The sequence below is a fragment of the Myxine glutinosa genome, chromosome 8 (assembly GCF_964187855.1).
Source record: "Myxine glutinosa chromosome 8, kmMyxGlut1.1, whole genome shotgun sequence".
In the NCBI taxonomy this organism is placed as follows: Eukaryota; Metazoa; Chordata; class Myxini; order Myxiniformes; family Myxinidae; genus Myxine; species Myxine glutinosa.
This window is the reverse complement of record NC_136268.1, coordinates 31,826,821-31,851,996: the sequence shown is the minus strand read 5'-3', so window position 1 is coordinate 31,851,996 and position 25,176 is coordinate 31,826,821. Positions and strand designations below refer to the sequence as shown.

Genomic DNA, 25,176 nt, shown 5'->3' with positions numbered 1-25,176 from the left:
TGGATGGAATTGAGAGTCTTGGCAAATATTCAACTCAGGTAGAGCCTGCAACTGAAGCAGCGTGCGGATCTCTCGTGTCCATTACGCACTCTGAGATTGACGTGGCATCCCTAGATACCATTTCCTATGACCTGTTTGCCAAAAAAAGAGCAAGACAAGTGAAAAATTGCCTCCCACATTGGATGCTTTCAAGCAGCATACAAAGCGTGTCAACTACCAGGCTTACATTTAGTGAAACGAATGCTACAGTCTTGCAGCATCTCCAGTGAACAACGGATGGATATTAAATGAGAAAGGCCACCTTTTGCCAAGGCTACAACCAGGTCCAGAAGCCCTGCTGACATTTTCAAAGTGCGGCTATAAAAGAGATTGTGGTACCAGAAGGTGTAATAAGTCATACCAGTTGTGTTACAGGTGATAATTAAGGTGAGAGGAAATAATATTGTTCCTGTCCTTATAGCGTATGATCCCATACAGGGGGTTCCTTTGAAAAAATTTTATCATTCACCTTCTTGTTGTTACCTCTGCCATCGAAGTTAGATGGAGATAATGTATTCACCCCTGTTTGACTGTTTGTGAGCAGGACATCTCAAAAAGTAATGGACGGATTCAGATGGAACTTGGTGGACAGGTTGGGTGTGTTGAGTGTGAAAAGGGTGAATCAATTAGGTTTTGATGAAGATCCAGATCTGGATACAAGAATTTCTTAAGTGATTCTTCACAATTGAGAAATACTGCCAAACACGATATATAGCAAGATATCTCAAAAATGTTTGGATGGCTTATGACAAAACTTGGTGGATGAGTTGGGTAGGTGACAAGAACAAGCCGATTCTATTTCAGTTAATGTCCGGTCCAGATCCGGCTTATCACTGGGATACAAAAACATAAACTGTTCAGCCTGGCAGAGGTTAAAAAAAAACATAAACTGTTCAGCCTGGTGGGGGTTAAAAAAAACATAAACTGTTCAGCCTGGCGGAGGTTAAAAAAACATAAACTGTTCAGCCTGGCGGGGGTTAAAAAAAACATAAACTGTTCAGCCTGGCGGGGGTTAAAAAAAACATAAACTGTTCAGCCTGGCAGAGGTTAAAAAAAACCATAAACTGTTCAGCCTGGCGGGGGTTAAAAAAAACCATAAACTGTTCAGCCTGGCGGAGGTTAAAAAAACATAAACTGTTCAGCCTGGCGGGGGTTAAAAAAAAACATAAACTGTTCAGCCTGGCAGAGGTTTAAAAAACATAAACTGTTCAGCCTGGCGGAGGTTAAAAAAACATAAACTGTTCAGCCTGGCGGGGGTTAAAAAAAACATAAACTGTTCAGCCTGGCGGGGGTTAAAAAAAACATAAACTGTTCAGCCTGGCAGAGGTTAAAAAAAACCATAAACTGTTCAGCCTGGCGGGGGTTAAAAAAAACATAAACTGTTCAGCCTGGCGGGGGTTAAAAAAAACATAAACTGTTCAGCCTGGCAGAGGTTAAAAAAAACCATAAACTGTTCAGCCTGGCGGAGGTTAAAAAAACATAAACTGTTCAGCCTGGCGGGGGTTAAAAAAAAACATAAACTGTTCAGCCTGGCAGAGGTTTAAAAAACATAAACTGTTCAGCCTGGCGGAGGTTAAAAAAACATAAACTGTTCAGCCTGGCAGAGGTAAAAAAAAACATAAACTGTTCAGCCTGGCGGGGGTTAAAAAAAACATAAACTGTTCAGCCTGGCAGAGGTAAAAAAAACTTAAACTGTTTAGCCTGGCAGAGGTAAAAAAAAAAAAAAAAAACGTAAACTGTTCAGCCTGATGAAGATAAAAAAAACCTAAACTGTTCAACCTGGCGGAGGTTAAAAAAAACGTAAACTGTTCAGCCTGGCGGAGGTTAAAAAAAACGTAAACTGTTCAGCCTGGCGGAGGTTTAAAAAAACGTAAACTGTTCAACCTAGCGGAGGTTAAAAAAAACATCAACTGTTCAGCCTGGCGGAGGTTAAAAAAAACGTAAACTGTTCAGCCTGGCAGAGGTAAAAAAAAAAAAAAAAACCTAAACTGTTCATCCTGATGAAGTTAAAAAACGTAAACTGTTCAGACTGGCGGAGGTTAAAAAAACATAAACTGTTCAGCCTGGCGGAGGTTAAAAAAAACGTAAACTGTTCAGCCTGGCAGAGGTTTAAAAAAAACAAAAACGTAAACTGTTCAGCCTGATGAAGATAAAAAACGTAAGCTGTTCAGCCTGGCAGAGGTTAAAAAAAAACGTAAACTGTTCAGCCTGATGAAGGTTAAAAAACGTAAACTGTTCAGCCTGGCAGAGGTAAAAAAAATATAAACTATTCAGTTTGGCGGAGGTTAAAAAAAAAGTAAACTGTTCAGCCCCATGTCCCTGTTCTCTGTTGTCGTACTTGTGTGCTTCCCTCTCTCCCCATCTTGTCTCCCACTCCATTTATTGTAAGTTTTGTTTGTCCGATTGTTTTTTTGTTATTGATGTTAGCTCTTACACGAGCCTCGATCTTGTATATAAAAAAAAAAAAAAACCACAAGCCTGGCAAAGGTAAAAAAAACGTAAACTGTTCAGCCTGGTGGAGATAAAAAAAAATTTTTTATAAGCTAAGCCTGGCAGAGGTTAAAAAAACAAAAAAACATTAAACTTTCAGCTTTAATTCAGTCAATTTGAACGACACTTCGACGTCACGACGTTGACCGATATGCCTCCTCCTACATTATTACATCATTATATATACTTGATACAAGTTTGATTTTAATCCATTCAGCTGTTCTCAAGTATCACATTTTTACTTGACATGACCTCTGACCAAACCAAAATCACAAAATCACCTCACTCCTAACCTTTGATGGCAAACTATAATCAGTTCATGGTTTCATCATAATATATACTTACACCAAATTTGGTCAAAATCCCATCAATGGTTCACAAGTTAAAACAGGAACATAATTTTTACCTTACGGCACCTCTGACGTAGTGATCCAATCATCCAATCAGTTCATTTATATTACATCATTATACATACTTATACCAAGTTTTGATCTAAATCCCTTCAGCTGTTCTCAATTTATCACAGTTTTTCCTGACATGACCTCTGACCTTTGACGTCTTGATGCGATAATCCATTCAGTTCTTACTTACATCATATGTACTTATACCAAATGTGTTCAAAATCCCATCACTTATTCACGAGTTGGCGCAGAAACATAATTTTTACTTAACATGACCTCTGACCTCTTGACCCCAAAATCTAATCAGTTCATCTTTTCTAACCAGATCCCTTCAGCCGTTCTTAAGTTCTCGCGGTGGAGAGGGGTGCGTGGAGGGAGGGTGGGGGGGGGGGCGGGGGGGGGCAAAAACGTGAGGGGTGAGGATAGTTAGTAGGGGTGGTGGGGGATCGTTAATAAGAATACTTCAAAAATTATGCAATTTAAACTCAGATGGTGACATAATTTGTTTAAGCACGAGTTTCGATAGTCGAATATGATATAAATTGTCGAAGATCCGTGCGGTAATACGAACACAGTACATACGGTAATACAAATATCTATATAATAATAGCGTAAGGACTCGACTTTGTTATCCCTTTTACGCCGCACCCAGTGACCCGATGCCCACGGCACTAATGGATTTACGATCTACGAACTGCGCTCTTTGTTTATCACGGACAGCCATACTCGAAAAATCTGAATTAGCCGACGTTGGGGCCCAAAAGCATCCGATTAACTGCCGATACGACGCCATCTTACGACGCCATCGTATTGGCGTCTGCTGGGCGAAGGCGAAGCAAGCCGTCCGCTGATTGGACAGGCGAAGGCGAAAGCAAGCCGTCCACTGAGTGGACAATCCAGAGCATGCATTTGTGCCGGTGTCGGCGATCGTTGTTCATATACGCATGTTCATTCTCATCTTTCTTCCTAACTCTTACTCGGACAAGCAAATCCCCTATGCCATCCATAATGGTACACTCTATCCATACACCACATCCTCCCTTCCGTGGATGTTCCACGGGTTTCGGCTAGTCTATAATAAGCATGAGGGCACCTATAATAAGTAAGTTGACTTCAAGTGCATGTATACTTTTGCCCTCAGGCTTTGTGGTGCATGTAAAACTTATGAATAGAGAGAAAAAAAACTGTTTTTTTTGTTTTACTCAAAATTTCGTTGTAGTGAATTGTGCTTTAGCTATATGAATTTTAGTCACTACTACTTCGTTTCTGTTATAGCAAATTTCCGTCAATCAAATTTCCGTAATGCGGGATATTGTTGTATATACAGTATATTACTACAGTATTAGTATTAATGACAGATAAACATAATGACTATGGTGGCACAGCAAAAGACCAATTAACTTAACTGGACGAAACGGTACCGCGCCTAAGCCTTAAACTAAACTTAAACTTAATGCATGTAGACTCTATCAGGAACACAAGACAAAATAATCTTACTATAATTTACCAAATGTCCGTCCGTCTGTTCGAAGGTACCGCAAAAACGGCTGAACCGATCGCAACGATACTTTGGGTGGGTAATCCTGGGACCCCCTGGAGTAAAATAGGCTATATTGTTTTTCAATTTTTCCAAGTTTTCCAATTTTCCAGTTTTTCCAAACACGATGGAATAATATTAACCGATATGAACAGTGATGTGGCTTTTATTGAAATTCTACAAATACTGTTTAGATTTTGATGAGAATTACGAACCTGCAGCAAATCCGGAAGTGGACAGATGACGGCAATGCACGGGTTTGATAATATCCCAATACAACTGTCATTCAATCGTAATGTTTAATCGTTAAACGTTAATTGTGTTAATCGTTTTGTTAAAGTTTCAATTGATGATTGGAATTGAGTGAATACAATTACGATTTTGAATTCGTAATTGTGTTCACCCAACCGTACGGAACTTCACATCAGGATTTAAATATTTGTTTATGTCACGAATGTTGTTAAAACTTTATTTTTTATATTAATGTTATTTCATTTGTGATTGGAGTTATGCTGTCTGGAATGAAAAAAGAGATATCGAGTTCAAGTGAATGACGGAATGCCATGATGGTTTCTACTTTCTAAACGTGACATTCGCGGATCGCTATATGCCGATTCGCCATTGACTGGGTATGGAACAAACACACCCGTTTGTTTACAAACGGGTACGTTTTTCGTGGAAGTCCTTCACGAACTTGCTGTCCATGTCTGACGTGTGACTGAAGGTGCTACAGGAATGTGGAATTTTTGGTTTCATGCTTTAGCATTCGCCGTTTCTGCATTGTCTGTTTGCTTCTGGCCTCCCACTCGTGCCTAGCACGGGTACCTCACTAGTGAACATAATTTGTGGTCTTCCCTTTGGGGTCGAGAGGTCTGTAGGCAGAGTGTGCTCATGCTGCTCCGACCGCTGATTCAAACCAAAGTCCATGTATGGTTGTTCACCGGCGATCCTTACTCCTCTCGACTTCTCCTCAGTCCTTTCTTGGCCAGACGACAGCCGACGACCACAACCCCAACTCCAACGCCTAATTGCTTCATCGTCCGTTGCTTGTCACTTCACTCTTTCACTGACGCCTGCACAATGCTGCTTTTTATAGCTGATCCAGCTCCCAAACTCATGGGGTGATGCTTTCCTCTGGCTCACGAGGGTCACGCATGTGCCCCCTTCGGCGACAGTCATTCATGTATCACGTATTGTCGCCATCTCATCGGAATGTGCGCAGGAGTCTATTTCGCATGACAGAGGGGAAAATAGACAGACAATGAGGGCGAAGAGGGAGGGGCTAGAGTGACAAGGAGCCCCCTAGGTCATTGCTAATTAGGGCGCGTACCATACTCTCTACAGAGCGTCGAGGCTTCAGAGCGTAAATTGGGTAACTTCAGAGCATCAAGGCCTTTTATGGCCTCAGCCCCATGAATCATTGGTACTGTATGCCTCATCTCTAATTAGACCGAGCAAAGCCGAGGGGAAAATGGTACAGTCTTGATATACAGCGCCATTGCTAATTCACGCTCAACGGACTTCCCTCAGTTGATAATGAGTGACCACTATGACCCGAATCCACCAGGTATATTTAATAACCAGAAAGAAAGACCAGGAATATTTAATAACGATAATGGCTATGGGGAGGTTATGTACAATAAGCAATGGAAATAAATGATTCGACAAACAATCCCCTTACCCCTACTGGTACTCACCCCCACGGACCAAACGCCGAACAGGAGCCTTAATTATCTATGCCTTGGGGCCCAGCAAGCACACTACGGTAGAGTAGATGGAGGGAAGTCACAAGACAAAGGAATACTGTGATGCTCGGCAGGACCCCGCCGGATGGTCACGGTCCCAGCTGCTCTGCAGGGACAAATGGCTGCCGTGTTCCGTCACTACACCTGCTGTGAGGAGAAGAGAGGGCGTGGCTCTGGCATGGTGGGAAGTGACTCGGAATTGTGAGGAAACGCAGTTTCCGATAAGCCTATTCCGGGTAGCAGCTCAACTTCCACCGTCTCTCCACTTTTTATGGCCTCAGCCCCGTGCATCAGCGATGACATGCCACGCACCTTCCATCTCACTCAACATTTGACGTTGACCCGGTTTCTATGAGTGGATAACCGCCCCCTCCCCCTCTACTTGTCATTCAGACGCCCCGCCCCCTCCCTCTTAAGTAGGAGCTAAGTCGTTTCAATGCCTAAAATGGCACCGAATGGCATGCCAGAACGCTTAAAAGAACGTTTAGACATATTCAAAGGTAAGAACATTAAACATAGCCTCACAGGAATGGGGATTTTTAGACCCACACAGGTGGTAGGTAGTTGTCGTCTATCTATTACATAAGTGATGCATAATCTAATATCACAATTAATTACTTTACATTTATGCTATTACATTCATTAAGGAAGTAACTAAACTGTATTAAGCAATGTTCACCACGAGGAGTCATTTCCTCAACAATATATTTGTCCTCTAACAAAGGTACAGCATGGTACAAAGGTACAGCATGGTACAAAGGTACAGCATGGTACAAAGGTACAGCATGGTACAAAGGTACAGCTTGGTACAAAGGTACAGCATGGTACAAAGGTACAGCATGGTACAAAGGTACAGCATGGTACAAAGGTACAGCATGGTACAAAGGTACAGCATGGTACAAAGGTACAGCATGGTACAAAGGCACAGCATGGTACAAAGGTACAGCATGGTACAAAGGTACAGCATGGTACAAACATACAGCATGATACAAACGTACAGCATGGTACAAAGGTACAGCATGGTACAAAGGTACAGCATGATACAAAGGTACAGCATGATACAAAGGTACAGCATGGTACAAAGAAAAGTACAGCATCATACAAAGGTACAGCATGGTACAAAGGTACAGCATGGTACAAAGGTACAGCATGGTACAACGGTACAGCATGATACAAAGGTACAGCATGGTACAAAGGTACAGCATGGTACAACGGTACAGCATGATACAAAGGTACAGCATGGTACAACGGTACAGCATGATACAAAGGTACAGCATGGTACAACGGTACAGCATGATACAAAGGTACAGCATGGTACAAAGGTACAGCATGGTACAACGGTACAGCATGATACAAAGGTACAGCATGGTACAACGGTACAGCATGATACAAAGGTACAGCATGGTACAAAGGTACAGCATGGTGCAACGGTACAGCATGATACAAAGGTGCAGCATGGTACAACGGTACAGCATGATACAAAGGTACAACATGGTACAACGGTACAGCATGATACAAAGGTACAGCATGGTACAAAGGTACAGCATGGTACAACGGTACAGCATGATACAAAGGTACCAGCTATCCAATCTGGGTGTGATTCCCGAACAGACAAAAACTGTCTGCACTGGTGCTTCACAGGCGAGGTGTCGAATCACAAAGTACGCTGTCCCTCAAGTGGACATCGAGCCAGGTGTCCCTTCTGCCAGCATTAGTTGGCGGACGTTAAAGCTCCCACGGTAACTTTCGCGAAGAGTAGGCAAATTATTACTGGCGCCCTGAACAAATTACAAATTAGTGTCCGAAATTACCCTCCAACCGAACGTCAGGTCTGGCCAGCCAGTTCGTGAAAGACTTGCGCCGAACACTTCACCCATGGCCCACTACACAAAGCTGGGATTAATTGGGGCTGTTAAATACAATAGTAGTAGTAGGTAGTTGTAGTTTGTAAAAGTACGTCGATGGCTCCTAACAGCTCTGCCCTGTATGTAATATATGTACAACTATTTCTCCATGAGACTTAAACCTTTTTTTAAACACATATATTGTGGCGGACACGAAAGCTCACTGGCGTGAGGGCATCATTCCACGCACCAAGTGGGCGGTGGCCACGCCCGAGGGGTAGGCGTGGCCGCGGGATATACACCGGGCGCGCAGCCCGGAGCGCGGAGTGCTACAGTGAACTCTTTTAATAAAGACACTTTAACTTACCGCGTTGTCCGCTTCCTTCTTATTGTACAAGCAAGCGCGCGTAGCACCGCACTTCATTTGGTGACCCTCCGACGTTGGATCAGCCGTCGCTGACCGACCGAATACGCCATCGCAATGGCAAACAACGCGGTTACGATCAAACTCCCCGAGTTCTGGGAGACGCAAGCTGAAGTATGGTTCCTGCAGGCGGAAGCCCAGTTCCGACTTCAAGGCATCACGGTGGACGAGACCAGGTACTGCCACGTGGTCGCCTCCCTCGGGCCCGGCACGTCCGGCTGCGTCGTGTCGGTCCTGAGGAACCCACCGGCCGACGGCAGGTACGAGGCGATCAAGCGTCTCCTCCTCGCCACGTTCGGCCTCACGGTGGACGCTCGGGCCGACCGCCTCCTGGACCTCCCCGAGCTCGGTGACACGCAACCGTCGGTCCGCATGGACCATATGCTGTCGTTGTTGGGCGACGAAACCCCGGACGCTCTATTCCAGGCGTTGTTTCGACGCCAGCTGCCGGCAGGAGTCCGCCTCGCGTTGGCCGGTTCTGCGACGACGGAACCCCGGGGCTCTCGCTGCCGAGGCCGACAGGTTCTTTGCGGCTTTGGACACCCAGGCAAGTTTTGGCGTGGCCGTCGCGGCTATCGGGGCTGATGCTGATGCTGATGCACCACACCTCGTGGATCTCGAGGCTGATGCGCATTTCGTGTGCGCCGCCACGCCCCGCCCACCGCCGCCACCGCGGAGAAAACCGCGGCCTCCGCCGCCTTCGCCGCAAACCTGGTGTTTTTTCCACGCCCAGTTCGGCCACAAGGCTCGGCAATGTCGCCTGCCGTGCTCATTCGGCAGGTCGGGAAACGCCCGGGCCGGCCCTCCGTTGTGGCACTGAGCGCCGGCCGTGCAAACAGCCTACTGTTCATCACGGACACCTTATCCGGGCGCCGTTACCTGTGAGAACGGGAGTGCAGGTGAGTGTCGTTCCCGCCGGTACGTCCGACAAGCAGTCCGCGGGCCGGGGCCCCGCGCTGCTTGCCGCCAACGGTACGTCCATTCGCACGAACGGAAAACGCTGCCTTTCTCTGCGGTTCGGAGGGCAGGTTTTCCGGTGGTCGTTCGTCACTGCCGACGTGCCTATGGCACTGCTCGGCGCGGACTTCCTCTGTGCCAATGGCCTGTTGGTCGACGTAAAGCACAGAAGGCTTGTCCAGGCTGAGACGTTCAGCTCGCTCGCGTGCGCGCTGCCCGCCTCGTTGAGCAGCTCCCGGAGCGGCTCATCGAGCGGCTCGCCGAGCGGCTTGCTGAGCGGTTCGGTTCCGGCCAGGTTCATCTGTACGCTTCCGGCAGCGAACGAATTCACCCGCCTCCTCGCGGGTTTCCCGGCCCTCACGCGGCCCACTTTCTCGGCGGGGGCCGTCAAGCACGAGGTGGAACACCACATCCCCACCGCCGGGCCATCGGTCTACGCCCGGGCACGCCGCCTCAAGCCGACGAAGCTCGCGGTAGCTAAAGCGGAGTTTGCTACGCTGGAGCGGCTCGGCATCGTGCGGCGCTCCGAGAGTGCTTGGGCGTCGCCGCTCCACATCGTGCCAAAGCCCGGCGGGGGATGGCGACCGTGCGGGGACTACCGGCGCCTAAACGACGCCACCACCCCCGACCGCTACCCCGTCCCCCACATCCAGGACTTCTCCGCCCGGTTGGCGGGCATGTCCTTCTTTTCGAAGGTAGACCTCATACGCGGCTACCATCAGGTCCCCGTCAGGCCGGAGGACATCCCGAAGACGGCGGTCATTACGCCGTTCGGGCTTTTCGAATTTCTTCGGATGCCCTTCAGTTTGAAGAATGCGGCTCAGGCGTTCCAGCGACTAATGGACAGCGTCTTGCGCGACTTGGATTTCGTCTACGTCTACCTGGACGACATCCTCGTCGCCAGCGCGTCCCGCGAAGAGCACCTTCACCATCTCCGCACGCTCTTCGAACGTCTGGGCCAGCATGGCCTCATCGTGAACCCCGCCAAGTGCCGGTTCGGCGTCGCCGACATCGACTTTTTGGGGCACCACGTCACCAGGCACGGGGCCGTCCCCCTACCGGCCAAGGTGGAGGCGGTGAAGGGGTTTCCACGCCCCCGCACGATCAAGGGGCTCCAGGAGTTCCTGGGCATGGTGAACTTTTACCATCGGTTCCTGCCCCGCATCGCCCAGCTCCTGCGCCCCTTGCACGAAGCCCTCCGGGGAAGCCGGGCAAAGGTGACGTTACCTGGACTGAGCAGATGGACGCGGTGTTCTTCGGCGCGAAGCTCGCCTTGGCCAACGCCACCATGCTCGCGCACCCAGCGCCCGATGCACCGATCGCCCTCACCACCGACGCCTCGGACTACGCGGTGGGCGCGGTGCACGAGCAATGGGTGCGTGGTGCTTGGCAACTGCTGGCGTTCTTCAGCCGGCAGCTTCGCCCGCCCGAACGCCGCTATAGTACCTTCGACCGCGAGTTGCTCGGGCTTCACCTGGCGGTCAGGCACTTCCGCCATCTGCTCGAGGGCCGTGCGTTCACGGCCTTCGTCGACCACAAGCCACTGGTCTTCGCGATGGGCAAGGTCGCCGAGCCGTGGTCGGCCCGGCAGCAGCGTCACCTCTCGGCCGTGTCCGAATATACGACGGAAGTCCGGCACGTCGCGGGGAAGGACAACCCGGTGGCGGATTGCCTTTCCCGGTCCGTCGCCCACGCAGTCCACCTTGGCATCGACTATGCCCGGATGGCGGCGGACCAGGCCACCAACCCCGGCGTCCAGGCCTTGCAGACCGCCGTCACGGGCCTCCGCGTCACCGAGGTGCCGTTCGTGGTGCGGCCCTCTTGTGCGACGTCTCCCTCGGGCGGCCTCGCGCCATCGTGCCCGCGGGCTGGCAGCGCCAGGTTTTTGACGCCATCCACGGCCTGTCCCACCCGGGCACGAAGGCCTCCCAGAGGTTGGTCGCCGACAAGTTTGTCTGGCATGGCCTCCGGAAGGCCGTCCGCGGCTGGACCAGGACGTGCCTCGCGTGCCAGCGCGCGAAGGTGCACCGGCACACCCAGGCCCCATTGGCCCCGTTCACGGTGCCGGAACGAAGGTTCGACCACGTACACGTGGACCTGGTGGGACCTCTGCCCCCCTCGCGGGGTTTCACCCATGTCCTGACCATGGTGGAACGCACCACCCGGTGGCCGGAGGCCGTGCCTTTGGCAGCGACGACGGCGGCGGACGTCGCACAGGCGTTCATCGCCACCTGGGTCGCCCGGTTCGGCGCCCCCTCGGACATCTCATCCGACCGCGGCCCCCAGTTCACCTCGGAGTTCTGGGGGGCGGTCGCGCGGGGGCTCGGGGTCCAGCTGCACCGAACCACGGCCTACCACCCCCAGGCCAACGGCCTGTGCGAGTGGTTCCACCGCTCGTTGAAGGCCGTGCTCCGGGCCACCCTCCGCGACGGCAGCTGGGTCGACAGGCTCCCCTGGGTCCTGCTGGGCCTCTGGACGGCGCCCAAGGACGACCTGCGCGCATCCGCGGCGGAGTTGGTCTTCGGACAACCGCTGCGGGTGCCGGGCGAGTTCCTCCCCGACCCCACGGCGCCATGGTCCGCGGTGCAGGAGCGCTCCGCGCTGCAGGAGACAGCCCGGGGGTTCGCCCCGGTGCCGACAGCGCACCACGGGCACCCGCCTACGCACGTCGCCCCGGAGCTTCGCACCGCGGAGTACGGCTTCGTCCGGCACGACGCCCACCGGACACCACTGCGGCCCCCGTACGACGGGCCTTTCTGCGTGCTGGAGACCGGGGCGAAGCACTTCACCTTGGACATTGGCGGTACTCCCGACCGCGTCTCGGTGGATCGCCTCAAGCCGGCCCACCTCGACGTGGACCACCCACCGCTGGTGGCTCGGCCCCCGCGTCGGGGCCGCCCCCCTGCGGGCGGACCCCCGGCACCGCCCAGTACCGCCGGCACGCCGCCCTCCGGTCCTGCACCCATCCCGGGTGCAGCCGGAGGCATCCCAGCTAGCATCCCTGCACCCCGGACGCTGCCGCTCGCCAGAGGGCGCTTCGGCCGGGTCATCCGTTTGCCCCGCAAACTGGCCCTCCAGGTGCGCGGGAATTCTGGGGGGGCGCGTGTGGTGCACACGAAAGCTCACTGGCGTGAGGGCATCATTCCACGCACCAAGTGGGCGGCGGCCACGCCCGAGGGGTAGGCGTGGCCGCGGGATATACACCAGGCGCGCAGCCCAGAGCGCGGAGTGCTACAGTGAACTCTTGTAATAAAGACACTTAAACTTACCGCGTTGTCCGTTTCCTTCTTATTGTACAAGTAAGCGCGCGTAGCACCGCGCTTCAATATGATCATTTACATGTTCAGCCATTAAACATTTAAAGACCCCAACCGACGTTCAAATGGTTTCAGCACTCGACTTTTCATAAGCAAACGAAAAACACATTGACGTGTGGTTAAGTTCGTGGCTCCCAGTCAATACCAGAATCACATTTAATGGAGACAATGGAGGAGCAGCAGCAGTCCATGCAATACATGTCGCATGGAAAAAAAAAAGAGAAATCAAATCACGGATGCAAGTGACACTCAAAGGGTGTGTAAACTGACGCACATTTGAGGGACTACGAGTACGAAGCAGGGAGCGAGCAACACTGATGTGGCAAAATGGTGTTAAACGATATCAACAAGGATGAATGAAACGCTCGACGGATGAGGTGGATATCCGTACAGTGCAAATCCCAGCACCGGCACAAGACGCCAGGTAACGGTGGACTCCGAGCACCAGTCTCCTAAGCACCGACACTGCTGACCACGAACGTAGTAACGTACGGTACAGTAAGTACGTCAGGCACGTACAGTAAGTTCGAGCGTCAAGCTCCGCCCCTCCCTCGAGCCGCCGCGCGCGATGATTCGCGGGAAGCTGAGCGATCCACGGGGACAGCTCCGTCATCCTTTGGACATCTTCGCAAGCTCCAAATTGGTCTAAATGAGGTCACGTGGTTTCATGCGGCCATTTTCGGTCCAAATCAACGGGCGTCTTCATGTGTGGATCTTGAAGGGTTTGAAATGAGCCATCTATTAGTAACGTATGCCGACGTAAATATGGTGGAATTGTGAATTCCCTCCCCACAAAAAACCCACCTGATCCATAATGGCAGGAGATGGAAGAGAATAGGAATCTTATATAACGGAATCGTATTGGCCGTAACCCTTCCCCCAACCTCTCCCACCCTCCTTTCCCTCTTCTCTCCTCCCACATTCCCCCACTCGATTTCCTCCCACTCTCACCTATCATCCTCCTTTCTCTTCCTCGTGAAAACAAAATAATTCAATTTTGTCACACCGCTCCCCCACCGAACTCGGTGCGTACGCATTAAATAGACGACACCGATTTTGCGGTTTGTGGAATCCTTGCGCAGCTTTCCGACGGAATGAGTCCAGGATGATGGACTGTTGTGCTTTTGGGTGTTCTAATGAATCGACCTGGGTCAGGTGAATATAGGTCGACACCTGGTAGTGGTAGAGTACGTGGACGGAAATGTCAATAATCGGAGAAATCGATGGTGGTTCAATTACACCAGATAGGTGGTCGTGGTTCATTTCAGCCTGTGGCTGCTGGTTGAATCATTTTCTGGGGGTGCGGCCGTGCCACTGATGCAGTGCCCCCTGATACCAGTAAGCCGGTACTCATTTTGCCCACCTCGGAAGGATGACCGGCTGAGTCAACCAACCAAACGGCTCTGTTATGCAATACTGTACTATGTGCTGCTCCACGTGTGTGTTTGGTTCCGTGTTTTGGGAAATACCACATGCCCTTGCCCCTGAAACGGGATCATGTGAGATCTCGCCAGACAGCCATGGGTTGTTGTTCTTGTTGTAGTTGTAGTAGTAGTAGTAGTAGTAGTAGTAGTAGTAGTAGTAGTAGTAGTAGTAGTAGTAGTAGTAGTAGTAGTAGTAGTATAGCCCGGACCGTTCGCTCAAACAAGCCCGCGACATGGAGACAGCCGATCGATCTCGCAGGAGCGACCCAGAGATCTCCCCACAGCCAGGATGGTGTACCTCCTCCTTCACAAAGTCGGGGCCACGACACAGACAGAGACAGAGACAGCAAGAGAGACAGCGACAGCAAGAGAGACAGCGACAGCAAGAGAGACAGCGACAGCAAGAGAGACAGCGACAGCGAGAGAGAGAGAGAGAGAGAGAAAGAGAAAGAGAAAGAGAGAGAGAGAGAGAGAGAGAGAGAGAGAGAGAGAGAGAGAGAGAGAGAGAGAGAGAGAGAGAGAGAGAGAGAGACTTTTGTGTCCTTTTATTATAAAAGTATAAAACCAAAAGTATTCCAACTCCACTTTACATACAAATCACAACCTCATTTCCAATGCATTTGCACAAAACACCCCCCATGCCCCATAACTCTTCAAACACAAGAAGGTTCCCCATGTTTACATGATAAGCATGTTCGAGCTTTATACGTGCTGACACCATTCCGATGAAACAAAAAAGTGCATTTTCATTTTTTCCACTACCTAATCTGGCTTTTCTGGTTTTATAAATTGCAAGCTTAGCAATTCCAAGCAAAAAATTCAAAAGCAAAATCACAGAGTTTTTCCTAGTATTACATGCAAGTCCGTAAACAAAGATTGTAACAGAAAAAAACTATTTTGAATTTACAAAAGATTCGGCTCAGATACAGAAACAGAGATGACAATCTCTTGCACTCAATAAACGCATGATACAAATGTTCGACATTACCACAAAAAGGACATAAATTAGACACAGCAGGGTTAAACTTCTGAACTAACACCTGTGTGGCCAGGGCGTGATGGACCAGTCTCCAATTTAGGTCTCCTGTACGTCCGACAGTAGGACACCTGTACATTTCATCCCAATTTGGAGTGAGAAATGCTCCTGCAGGTAAAAACTCTTTCCACTTGTTTCTTAAGGGTGCTGCACAGCCCGGTAAGCACACCTCTAGACAAATTATGTACATTGCCCTTTTCCCCATGATGTGGAACACACCGGATTCTTCGCTGTTAGAGGAAAACACACCACGTTGTTGCTGGGCAGTGACTGAGAGTTTAGGGAAGGTTAAACGAAAATCTACTTCTTCATTTACCCCATTCCACCCAATATTTAAATCTAAAAAAGTCTGGGATACAATCTTTATGACCCTGCTCACTATTCGAATTGAACGCAAGCCAATTTTTCCAGAAACAGCGCTGGCAGACAACCATCGCTTCAAGGATAGCTCCATAAGATCTCGCACTTTATTCATTCCATTGTTCGTAAAATGTTCCATAAGAGCTCGGCTGGTAGATATTTCAGCGAATAATGAGTTTTGGAACAACGGCTCATGCACAAACTTCCTGGGATCGGAAGAGATCTCCAACCGCTGCACTCCTAGAGCTTGCCAGGCATTCAGGAGAGACCGATGAAATGCAGGGAGCCGAGCTCTATCGACCTGCTTCAAGTCCATAAGGAAAAGCTCCCGGTCATAGTCCATTCCACCTACTTGCCTGAGCAAGGTATTCGTGAGAGGACGCCAGGGCACAACCTCGCTGTACAGTAGACGTTTTATTGTCATTAGCTGAAAAGCCATTATTCGACCAGGGATGTGCAGCAGGTTTTGGCCACCTGAATTACGTGGTCTGCACAACGCATCTGGCCAGTGGTGGCCTCCCCAGAAGAAGTCAACTCGACCCCTCTGAATGTTGGTGATCAGAGCTTGAGGAGGCTGGAGTGCTATGATCTTATGCCATACGATTGGAAGCACCAGGTTGTTTATTATCGTAACCCGTGCCTTAAGTGACAAGATATGGAGCATCCCTTTCCACTTTGATAGTTTATGCTTAATGTTATCTAGGAAACCATCCCAGTTTTTCTTCATATAGCTTGTAGTTCCCAAATGGATGCCTAAGTATTGTTGCGGATATGGGATTTGGCCTCCATCCATATCCGCTTGTAAATATTCCCCTATTTCCCCAATACTCCCCAACTATCCCCAATCCCCCATTCCCTAGTCCCATTGTCTGTAAACAACACTCTGTAGAACCGACCTTCCCCTTTTTCCCCCATTAAATGTCGTGCCCAGGTTCACCGCATCTCACGTAGACAACTATAGGACATCTTGCTAGTTATTCTTAGTCTATGTCAGTTAAGGACTCGTTTCCATTAATTCTGACTCTTCGTTGCACCAGAATGTGATTGTATGGCACCAGTAGTGAGTTTAGGACCTCCCAATACCTCCCCACAACCTCATCTCCGCATCCTCCCATCATCTCATGGAACTACAACAACAACAACAACAGCGCGCGGGGAGTGCGCGTCCTCACTCCGGCTTGGTTAGCCGCCATTGACCATGCGCTCCGACGGGGTTACCACGAAGGGGCTGACTGTCAGCTCCTCGTCAAGGGCGGAGCCCGGTAACCCCCCCGCACCCAATAAGAAGCGGCGGGCCGATTCCATCTGGGGCGGAGCTAACGAGCCGAGGGCGTGTCACTCCCCGCTGGATATACGCAGCCACTTACCGGAGGTGACGTGAGATGCGCCCCCAGCTTGGAGAGAGAAGTCGCCACCTCCGAGCGCTGAGAGACCTCCCTGCATCTTTTGGACCGCGCTTTATCCTGTCCCTGAGCCAAGGTGCACCTTGTGCTATCCATCGACTACCTGCCCTTCCTTGCCATCAATCCCTGTGTGAGTCAGTCTTGTCCCGTTTATCTGTGGTCTGTCGGGGCTAATATAAGACCGTGTTTAAGTGCCCACCTTCCTATGCTGTACCTCTTGTCAGTGTAATCTAAACGTTCTGCAAATCCATATTATAACCTCCTCCGGAGGTCTTGAGAACTGTACCCTGGTGTCGTGTCATTTAATCCCAGCCGTTGTGTCCTTTCCTTAATTGATTTAGCATAGCGCGATTTGGCCAACGTTCGAGTGGAATCGGGTAAACTGTGCAGACGCGGTCATACCAAACCGCTCGGTAAACTAACATCCAAAACCGCGTCTGTAACATTTGGTTGTCAGGAGTTGGATTCGGACCTGGGACTAAATTCATTTAGCCCAAATTTTGGAACACCAATTGTACTATTAGAGTAACATTTGGTGTCGGGAAGTGGGATTCGATCCGGAGCGCGCTTCATGCGCTCGAAATTATAACGGCGAAATTTAATTGTGTTTTACAAAAAAAATAAAAACCCGAATTTTGAAAGTCGCGCTATGGCAGACCAAGACGGCTGGGTTCCGGTAGAGGAGAGGGAGGCAGGGTCGATCCAGGACCAAAATGAGGGACAAGAGGCGAGCGAAGCAGTGAGGGTAGCAGACGCACAAAATGGCGTCGTCGCGCACGAGGTTGCGGGCGCGCAAAATGGCGCCTCGCACATGGCCACGGCGACCACGCCCGCGACCGTGGTAGCGCCGCTGGTGGATTCGAACCTTTTCCTCCTGCAAATGAGGGCCCTTATGGAACGAATGGGAGACCAAATTGTGGGAATGAGGGCTGATAGTGAGCGGTTGGGAAACCAAATGGGGGTAATGGGAAACCAAATGGGGGTAATGAGGGACGAAGCGAGGGATACCGGTGAGGGGTTAGACAATAATTTAAAGGAGTTAGACAAGAAATTTGGGAAGTTAGACAATAATTTTGACGGGTTAGACAACGGGATAAAAGAGGTGAAAAATGGGTTAATGGGGGTAGAAAACAGAATGGCCGCTCAAGAGCATCAAATGGAAGGGATGCAAAAGGGGTTAGAGGGGTTAGAAAACAGGATGGAAGGCAAATTGAGGGACATGAGGGACCAAGCGGAAAGGGAAGTTAAACAAATGGGGCAGCAGATAGAGGGGGTTAGAATGGGGGTAGAAACCAAACTGGATGCTCACAGGGAGGAAATGGAGCAGATGAGGGTGGCATCTGGGCAGGAGATGCAAGTGATGGGAGAGGAGATCAGAAGAGGTGTGAGTGAGGAGGTCGGAGGAGTGCGCGAGGAGGTGAGGCACTGTAAGGAGCACATGGAGAAGGAGGTGAGAAAGGGGACTGTAAAGTTACAAGGGGGCATAGAGGACCTGACGCAGGAAGTAGAACAACTGACAGAGGGACAAAAAGAACTAACGGACCAGGTAAAGAAGAACACAGCGGTAATAGGAGGGTTAAAAGCGACACAAAATGACCTAAAAAATGACTTGGTAGCGACGAAGAGGGAATGTCAGATGGTACGTGAGGGACTGACAACGAGGTTGGACGAGGTGATAGAGGTAATGGAGACGAAGGACCGGCAGGTGAGGACGCACATGGAAACGGTCAAGGTAGCCTTGAAGGACGAGCTTGAGGAGACGTACCGGGGAATAAAAGAGGTGAAGCAGAAATTAGAAGAAGTGGAAGAAGGGGTGAGCGAAATTAAGAAGCGACGGAGAGAGGATAAGAAAGAGATAAAAGAGGAGATAAAAGAATTGGTCCGAAGTCTGTGTTCGGATCGTGATGATGTGCTCATTAACCGGATGAGGGATTCGCAGGTGATGGAGGAGAAGCGAAGAGGAAGAGGACCCGGTGTAAGTGGTGACCAATATGGTCGTGCGTATGATGCGCCAGGGGATTTAAGAAGCTTGGGGGTCGAGATGGACCCGGGTGTTCGTGAGAGGCCGTTGGTGAAGTGTGCGACAGGTCTGGTGTGCGAAAAAGGAGGTGTGCGAGAAAGTCCGACTCTGGGGTGTGTGAGGAAAAAGTGCGTGCCAAGGAGTGAGGGTGCTGGCGAGAGTGAGTCGGTCGTAGCGCGTGTGCGAGGGAGCACATGGAAGCGCGGTGTGGTAAGTGTTACAGAGGGTGTGATGGGAGAGTGTGCGCAAGAGTGTGCGCGAGAAAGGTGTGTGACGGACAGGTGCATGAGGAAAGAGTGCGCTGTCGGGAGTAAGGGTGAGTGCGCTGTCAAGAGTGGAGGTGAGAGTAGTAAGAGTGACACGGAGCGTGAGTTGGTGGTGACAGGTGAGAAAGGAAGCACACCTGGAATGGTAGAGCGTGTGTGGGAATGCACGCTGGAATTGGTAGTGAGGCACGTGGTTGGGTGTGCGAGTGAGAGCACACCTGTGATTGTCACAGAGGAGGTGACCGAGGAGGGGGCGCGAAGAGGTGTGTTGGTGAGGTGTGCGACCAACGAATGTGTGCCAAAGTGTTCGGTGGTCAGGTGTGTGACCAAGGCTGGGAGTGGAATGAGTGTACCTGGGTGTGTTAGAGAAGGTACGACGAGGAGCATGGAAACGGCTGGATGTATGAGCACGAAAGGGGTAGCGTATGCTTGTAAGCATCCAGGTGAGGCATCGACGATAACCGGGTTAGAGGTTAGGTCGACTTTTAGCCGAAGCGGGCCCTCGGTGCGTGCCGGGCTTCGCGTGCCGCGAGAACCAGCGGGGATCCGAGCCACGGCGGGTTCGAAAGGACCGCCGTGCGCGATCCACGCTGGGCCTCGCGTGGAACGGCCGCGTCCGTGCTCCACTAGGCAGAGCTGGCAGCCCAATAGGAAGGGTCGTCATGGCGACCACTTTTTGTTGAGGCATTCCGGCAGGTCGAGATCGGGCCATGGGATGGCTCCGTGCCGAGAGGGTGCGTGGGACCTCGGCCCGGGTAAACCGCCTTCCCTGCACCGAATGCGGGACGTATCCAGCCGCTGGCACAGAACAACCCGCATTCATGGCTTGGCTGTACGAAGCCGGGCTTTGGACAGGAATTGGCGCACCGAGAGGCATTAGTGAGTAGACTGTGTGACGAGGATAGTGTTTTGGCCCCGAAATTAGAAAAAAACAAAATTTGATGATTGGCAAAGGATTGGCAGTAATGATTGGCAGATGATGGGTAGTGATTGGCAAATTTTTGATTTGTTGAAATTTGATGTGCAAAATTGGTGATGAGCGATGGGCCCGGTGGGTAAGGGTGGCATCCCTGCCACCCTTCCCATAGTGGGGGGCAAAGGAGCAATAGATTATGGGGTGTATGGCAGTGAAAACTAGCCCGGGTGGGTTAGGTTATATTGTTAGGGATCTAGCGAAGATGACATTAGGTGACGTTAAGGTTAGATAGTGACGGATACCTGTAGTGGGGACGCAGGTAGATTAGTGTGGATTATAATGACGAGGGAGCGCAATAGTTTAAAGGGACGACTGGGAAGCGCAAGTTTCAGAGGGGAGTAGTTAGATGAGATGATGCTGTGTGAGAGCTGGACAGGTGTGTGGAGCAGTGTATGAGTAGTGAGTGTTGTGGATCAGCGCGAATGCGCTTGGGGAGAGAAGGGTGCAGGTGGCACCAGGTGTGAGAGCACAGGTGTGCAAGTGAGTGGTGTGGAGAGAGTTGGAGTAAGTGGTACGGAGTGGTGTGCATGGTGCGAAGGTGTGGATGGGGGAAGAGTGGACCCCTTTCACGAGTACCCGGGGCGGGTAGTGTAAGTGTTAGGTAGAGGGTATAGGTAAATTGTGGTTGGATATTGGCATCTGTGGTGCGGTTGCAGAATGGTATTGTGGATGGGTGCATTAGTGTTGTGGAAATGGCTGGGCGTGTAGCCTGTTAGTGTGTGTAGTTGGTTTGGGCACTCCACCACTGTGAGGATGTCGGCCAGGTGAGGCCGCAGGTGGGCTCTGGGAGCCGTTAGTGTCAGTGGGTGCCTGAGGATCCCGGGTGTGGATCGGGCAGCCCGTGCCAGAGAGGGCACTGAGGGGGTGAGAGTGCGAGAGGGCCTTCCCCAGTTAGTTAGGTTAGGGTGAGGAGCAGGTGAGCTCGGTGGGCAACAACAGTGGTGGAGGTGTGCAGGTGGGCGGACCAGCTAGGAGCGTCACACGACCCAGCCACCGAAATTGTGCGGGGGGCACCGAGTGATGAATCGGGGGAGTGAGACCCCAAATTGGAAAGCACCACAGTTTGGTCAATGGGAATTGGTTTTTAGAACCCATAGTGTAAGAGGGCCAATGGTTTGGCAGGAGAAAGACCCCGGGTAATGTAAAGTTGTTAAAGTCATTTAGGAAATAGTTAGGATTGATGAACCTGTCGCACCATACGCAGCCACTTACCTGAGGTGATGATGATGACTCCACACCTGTGTTTTCTTTGTTCTGTGTGCAGGAAATGAGAATTGCTGTGTGGATTGGTGAGACGCATCACGACGTGGATGAGACATTGGGGTGATTCCATCTCTCCCTCCTTAGGAGGGACTGATAATGAATTGGTGATGGCAAATTTTGATGTTGAGTTGGAGATGGCAAATTGTGATGAGAGTTGGAAATGGCAAATTTGATTGGTTAGGAGGGAGAGAAGACGAATTTGGTTTATGGGAGGAATGGGGAAGACAGTAGGGACGTTTGTTGATTTGTAAAGTAGATGTTTATGGGTAGTGTTGTGTTTTGTGGATACAGTAAGGGGTAAGGGAGGGGCAATGTAGGTTACCTGGTGGGGGGGGGGGGGCGTACGGTAGGAACGTACCTGTCTCACCTGGTTCCCATGTGCCCCCAGTGTGCATTACCTTGCATTGCGTGCACTTTTGCGCCCTTACCACCTTACTCACTTGTCTTCTTCTTTTGTCTCCCACCTCCGAGGATCTGGCTTTGGGGCAGAGAGAGAGGAGAGAGAGGTGCTGGCTCCGCAGTTGCGGGCCTGCACTTTCGCTGCTTGCTGCCGGGATCGATACACCATATGGACCGCAATTTTTGTGGCCGCCCACCATGGACCGCAGTCTTTTGCGGCCAAGCACCACCCGTCGATGGACCTATGGGTCAACGTGGCACCTATGCCAGACAGGTGAACCACTAATAGTTGGCCCCCTGACGGCCACAATAAAGAAATGGACGCGGTTGGCGCCTTTCTTTATTTTTGAAGGAAGCCAGAACACCAAGTGGGCTCCAAGGCAAGACCAGCGGCGGAACATCAGCCGGCTGCGACACCACCGGTGACTATAAACACTTTATCGGTGCACCGGATGGTGCTGACTGTGTGATGGGGTGGTGCTTTTGGTGCTTGAACGGGGTGCTCTGCACATTATTAAAGGCCGTAGGGCCACAGAGCACTCGTGGGTTGGTGTATCGACGCTGGCATGCGTGCTCTCTCTATGCATAACATCTGCATGTGTTCCTCCAAAAACAGGTCCTGGATCGTAGTGTAAATATCAGTGTAGTCTTGTGTAAATAATGCTCCCTACCGGCTGTATGTTTAGTTTGAGAATTCTTTCCGCGATTCGGTTATCCTGTGGGTGTGTTTCTGTGAGGAGAAGGGTGCAACGTCGCAGGGGGACATATTTACTCATTTGTGAACATCTGTAAAACTGTCGCACTCAGGGTTGAGTTAATAGTAGAGGGAACTACATCTGAGTGCCACACTAACGTAGGTAAAAATTTATCGGGTCGGGACGCCCCGAGGTAGAGAAGGGTGCAATGTTGCGGATATGGGATTTGGCCTCCATCCATATCCGCTTGTAAATATTCCCCTATTTCCCCAATACTCCCCAACTATCCCCAATCCCCCATTCCCTAGTCCCATTGTCTGTAAACAACACTCTGTAGAACCGACCTTCCCCTTTTTCCCCCATTAAATGTCGTGCCCAGGTTCACCGCATCTCACGTAGACAACTATAGGACATCTTGCTAGTTATTCTTAGTCTATGTCAGTTAAGGACTCGTTTCCATTAATTCTGACTCTTCGTTGCACCAGAATGTGATTGTATGGCACCAGTAGTGAGTTTAGGACCTCCCAATACCTCCCCACAACCTCATCTCCGCATCCTCCCATCATCTCATGGAACTACAACAACAACAACAACAGCGCGCGGGGAGTGCGCGTCCTCACTCCGGCTTGGTTAGCCGACATTGACCATGCGCTCCGACGGGGTTACCACGAAGGGGCTGACTGTCAGCTCCTCGTCAAGGGCGGAGCCCGGTAACCCCCCCCGCACCCAATAAGAAGCGGCGGGCCGATTCCATCTGGGGCGGAGCTAACGAGCCGAGGGCGTGTCACTCCCCGCTGGATATACGCAGCCACTTACCGGAGGTGACGTGAGATGCGCCCCCAGCTTGGAGAGAGAAGTCGCCACCTCCGAGCGCTGAGAGACCTCCCTGCATCTTTTGGACCGCGCTTTATCCTGTCCCTGAGCCAAGGTGCACCTTGTGCTATCCATCGACTACCTGCCCTTCCTTGCCATCAATCCCTGTGTGAGTCAGTCTTGTCCTGTTTATCTGTGGTCTGTCGGGGCTATTATAAGACCGTGTTTAAGTGCCCACCTTCCTATGCTGTACCTCTTGTCAGTGTAATCTAAACGTTCTGCAAATCCATATTATAACCTCCTCCGGAGGTCTTGAGAACTGTACCCCTGGTGTCGTGTCATTTAATCCCAGCCGTTGTGTCCTTTCCTTAATTGATTTAGCATAGCGCGATTTGGCCAACGTTCGAGTGGAATCGGGTAAACTGTGCAGACGCGGTCATACCAAACCGCTCGGTAAACTAACATCCAAAACCGCGTCTGTAACAGTATTTAAACCCATCCGTTTTCCATAACATTCCTCCTGGAAGAGTTGGGGGAACCATATGTGAAGCCTGTGACCCAGATAGGGTATCTGGGTACAGAGAAAGAGCGACGCTCTTGCTCCAATTTACTCTTGCTGATGAAGCAAGTTCAAATTTGGCGAAACACCGGGATAGCTCAAAAACATCTTCCTGGTTTTTAACCACAACACACAGGTCGTCTGCATATGCTGACGTAACAATTTTGGAATTGTTTGACAAGGACAAACCAGATAAGGTGGTACGAAGGAGAGCCAGTAAGGGTTCGATGGACAGTGTGTACAACATGCCTGACAGTGGACAGCCCTGACGGATGCCACGCTGAAAGGGGAAAGGATGACACAGACTGTTATTTGCTTTAGCAGGCATGGTACATTGTTGTATAAAAGTTTTATGCAAGAAATGAATTTTTCTCCAAATCCTGCTTTAGTAAGAACTGCAAACAAAAATGAGTGAATCACACTGTCAAAAGCTTTCTCCTGATCAAGGAGTAATAACCCAAAAGCATGCGATGCAGTTTGACCGATAGTAATCAAGTCTCTAACCAAGAAAATACTGTCATACATGGATCGTTCAGGTATGCAATACGTTTGGTCATTCCCAACTAAGAGCGAGATGACCTTTTTAAGACGCATTGCAAGCATTTTTGACACAATCTTATAGTCAGTATTTAACAATGACACAGGCCGCCAGTTTGTAATCTGCTGCAAATCCCCTTTCTTGGGAAGAAGACATAAGACAGCTCTTCTGCAGCTCAGCGGCAATTCCCCCTGATTTAGGCTCTCGTGAAAAATCTCAATTAAAGCAGGACCCAGAACATTCCAAAAAACTTTGTAAAATTCAGCAGGAAGTCCGTCAATTCCGGGGGCCTTGCCGTCTTCGAGTTGTTTCGCTCCTGTTGTGAGCTCCTCCAGAGAAATGTCACATTCCAGTTGGAGTTGCTGCTCTTCAGAAAGAGATGGGAGAAGTTCAATCATCCCATTTGCCGTCGTTTTATCCACCGTTCTTGGAGTAAACAAGTTTGAGTAAAACTCTTGCAGTGAATGTTTAATGTCACTCTGGCAAGTCAGAACACCGTCAGAAGAGCGTAGACTCTGAATCTGCCGAGAAGTGTAGGCAGCCTTCTGCATTTTGAAGAAATCTTTGTTTGGAGTCTCGAGGTGTATTCTGCTCATCCGCAGGTGAATCATTGCTCCAGCCGCCCACTTTGACCAGTTCGGCCAGCAGGGTCTTTTTTCTATCAGCTGCT

General features: G+C 50.5%; 1 protein-coding gene across 4 annotated transcripts in view; it reads right to left on the bottom strand.

Moving 5' to 3' along the window:
• LOC137432380 (uncharacterized) overlaps positions 1-25,176 on the bottom strand; it is a 515,673-nt gene that overhangs the window by 40,049 nt on the left and 450,448 nt on the right. Inside the window, exon 1 of one of the 4 annotated variants that reach the window (XM_078783131.1) lies at positions 13,146-13,321. The exons of the other annotated variants lie outside the window; for them this stretch is intronic. The gene's annotated coding sequence lies outside the window, so the exon portion shown is untranslated. Of the gene's footprint in view, positions 1-13,145; positions 13,322-25,176 lie in introns of those variants that run through there. 4 annotated transcript variants of the gene reach the window in all.